We start from the raw sequence: 3537 nt of genomic DNA on the forward strand, positions 1-3537 counted from the left end.
CTTCTCCTCCCCTTCTCCCTCCTCCTCCTTCTCCCCCCTCTGTCTGCTTCTCCTCTCCTTCTCCCCTCCTCTCCTTCTCCCCCCTCTGTCTGCTTCTCCTCCTCCTTCTCCTCTCCTCCTTCTCCCCCCTCTGTCGCTTCTCTCCTCCTTCTCCTCCTCCTCCTTCTCCCCCCTCTGTCTGCTTCTCCTCCTCCTTCTCCTCCTTCTCCTTCTCCCCCCTCTGTCTGCTTCTCCTCCTCCTTCTCCTCCTCTCCTTCTCCCCCCTCTGTCTGCTTCTCCTCCTCCTTCTCCTCCTCTCCTCTCCCCCCTCTGTCTTTCTCCTCCTCCTCCTCCCTCCTCTCCTTCTCCCCCCTCTGTCTGCTTCTCCTCCTCCTTCTCCTCCTTCTCTCCCCCTCTGCTCTTCTCCTCCTCCTTTTTCCCTCCTCTCCTCTCCCCTCCTCTCTCTGCTTCCTCCTCCTCCTTCTCCTCCTCTCCTCTCTCCCCCCTCTGTCTGCTTCTCCTCCTCTTCTCCTCTCTCCTTCCCCCCTCTGTCTGCTTCTCCTCCTCCTTCTCCTCTCTCCTTCCCCCCCTCTTCTGTTTCCCCTCCTCCTTCTCCTCCTCCTCCTTCTTCCCCTCTGTCTGCCTTCTCCTCCTCCTTCTCCTCCTCTCCTTCTCCCTCTGTTCTCCTCCTCCTTCTCCTCCTCCCCTTCCTTCCCCCCCTGTCTCTTCTCCTCCTCTTCTCCTCCTCCTCCTCCCCTCTCTGCTTCTCCTTCTCCCTCCTCCTCCTCCTCCTCCTCTCCCCTTTCTGCTTCTCCTCCTCCTTCTCCTCCTCCCTTCTCCCCCTCTTCTGCTTCTCCTCCCCTTCTCCTCCTCCTCCTTCTCCCCCTCTGTCTGCTTCTCCTCCTCCTGCTCCTCCTCCTCTTCCCCCCTCTGTCTGCTTCTCCTCCTCCTTCTCCTCCCTCCTCCTTCTCCCCCCTCTGTGCTTCTCCTCCTCCTTCTCCTGCTCCTCCTCCTTCTCCCCCTCTGCTTCTGTCTCCTCCTCCTTCTCCTCCTCCTCCTTCTCCCCCCTCTTCTGCTCTCTCTCCTTCTCCTCCTCCTTCTCCCTTGCTGCTTCTCCTCCTCCTCTCTCCTCCCCTTCTCCCCCCTGTCTGCTTCTCCTCCTCCTTCTCCTCCTCCTCCTTCTCCCCCTTCTGTCTGCTTCTCCTCCTCCTTCTCCTCCTCCTCCTTCTCCCCTCTGTCTGCTTCTCCTCCTCCTTCTCCTCCTCCTCCTTCTCCCCCCTCTGTCTGCTTCTCCTCCTCCTTCTCCTCCTCCTCCTTCTCCCCCCTCTGTCTGCTCCTCCACCTCCTTTTTCTTCTCCTCCCTTTATCTGCTTCTCCTCCTCCTGCTTCTCTTTCTCTCTCTGTCTCCTCCCCCACCACCTCTTCCTCCTCCTCCTCCTCCTCCTCCTCCTCCTCCTCCTTCTCCTTCTCCTCCTCCATTTCCTCTTCTTCCCTCTCCCCCTCCTTCCCTTTTACCCCCTCCTCTTCCTCGCACTCCACCTCCTCCACCTCCTCCTCCTCCTACTACTACTGCTACTATTACTACTACTCCTACTCCTCCTCTTCCTCTTCCTCCTATATCTCCACCTGTCCCATTTCCTCTTCCTCCTCCTTCCCCTACACCACTACCTCCTCAACATTATCGCCATCATCCTGCACCTCTTTCTCTTACATCTCCCTCTCGCAATTCGTTTTCATTTCCCTCTCCTCCCTCTTTTGTCTCCCTCTTCCCCCACACTTACTTTTCTTTTTCCTTTTCCTTTTCCTCCATCATCACGACAACCACCACTCCCATCTCCTCCTTTTCCTCATCCTCCTCCTCCTCCTCCTCCTCCTCTTCCTCCTCCTCCTCCTCTTCCTCCTCCTCCTCCTCCTCCTCCTCCTCCTCCTCTTCCTCCTCCCTCCCCCCTCCTCCTCCCTCCTCCCTCCTCCTCCTCCTCCTTCCTCCCCCCCCCTGCTCCTCCCACATCTCATTTTCACTCCTTCCTCCTCCCTCCTCTTTTTCTCCTGCTCCCTCCTTCACTAAAGAGAAACCATCGCATTCAGAAATCCGTGATATCATCTCACCTCCCCCCCCCATCCACCCACCCACCCACGCGGTCAGACAGCTTGAAGCGCCGGGTTACCTCCGAGGGTTACGTTCTTCAGGGCGTGTGTTCTTGCTTTTGTTTTTGTTTTCGTTTTTCATTCTTCTCCTCCTTCTTCTGCTTCTTGTTCTACTCACGCGTTTTTGTCTTGATGAGAAGGAAGGGGACGTGAAGAAGAGGACGTAACGGTAGTGGTAGCAATATTTTATGATTATCACGATTATTATCATTATCATTATCGTTATAACATTCATTGTGAATGTGAATAACACAGTAAAGTTTACACAAAGATGAAAGGAAGAATAGCTACAATATGAAAAAAGGAACGTTACGTTTCGAACAGAGCAAGAGGTCCTCTTCAGACGAAGCAAATTACGGGCAAAATATCTTCGTCTGAAGAGGAAATCTTGACAAGTTCGAAACGTTACGTTCAATTTCTTTTCATATCGTGGCTGTATTTCTTTTCATTCATTCACTATGTTATTCATTTCATTATCCCGCTCCTCCTATTGCTCCTTCATCTCCTTCACATATTTCACTTCCTCCCTCTTTTCCATCACCCCCTACTTTTCTTTCACTTCCTTTTCTCCTCCATCACCTCCTACTCCTCTTTCACTTTCTTCCTCCTTCACCTCTTTCCCCTTCTCTCCTTCCTTCTCCTCTTTCTTCTCCTTCCACCTCATCACCTTCATTACCCCTATTGTACCCTGACCTCTCTCTATGGTGACAAAGGCAGCCTTCACCACCACTGCTGAAAGGGTTAACCTGTATGGTTTATTTCGCTTTATTCCTTCCCTTGTTTCCTGTTTATGATTCATGTTCGCTACGAGTCAAAGGAATCATTGACAATGAAAGGGATCATTTGAATAAACAAACTTGAATATTAATAATTATGATAATGGTAATGGTGTTGAAAACCTTAATAATGACTAGAAAGTATATGGTAAATTCAGGCCTCCGTCCTCCATTCAAGTGCGATGATAACAACAGCAACAATAATCATAATGGTTATAATAAAAACACTAACAATAGAAATGTCAGTTACAAGATAACATTCAGATCTTCTGTTTACGTTTCCCCTGAATTGTCTCTTTAAGGAATCACCATCACCAAAGGTATAATTACTCTGCTTTTTTTTTATCTGTCCCATTCTATCCTCATTACCCACCTCGTCAGTCTCACTCTACCCCTTGTTCATTCATTCAAAATGGGTTTGTGTGTTGGTGAGCGTTTGTTGGTGTGGTGTGTGTGTGTGTGTGTGTGTGTGTGTGTGTGTGTGTGTGTGTGTGTGTGTGTGTGTGTGTGTGTGTGTGTGTGTGTGCATATCCGAATGTGCGTAATTGTGGTTCAGCAGAAAAAAATCATCATCATTTTAATAATCCGATAAATTATAACCAAGTAAGCAACATGAATTATCGCAGTGTAGATAATG

The sequence above is a fragment of the Penaeus monodon genome, chromosome 10 (assembly GCF_015228065.2).
Source record: "Penaeus monodon isolate SGIC_2016 chromosome 10, NSTDA_Pmon_1, whole genome shotgun sequence".
Lineage (NCBI taxonomy): Eukaryota > Metazoa > Arthropoda > Malacostraca > Decapoda > Penaeidae > Penaeus > Penaeus monodon.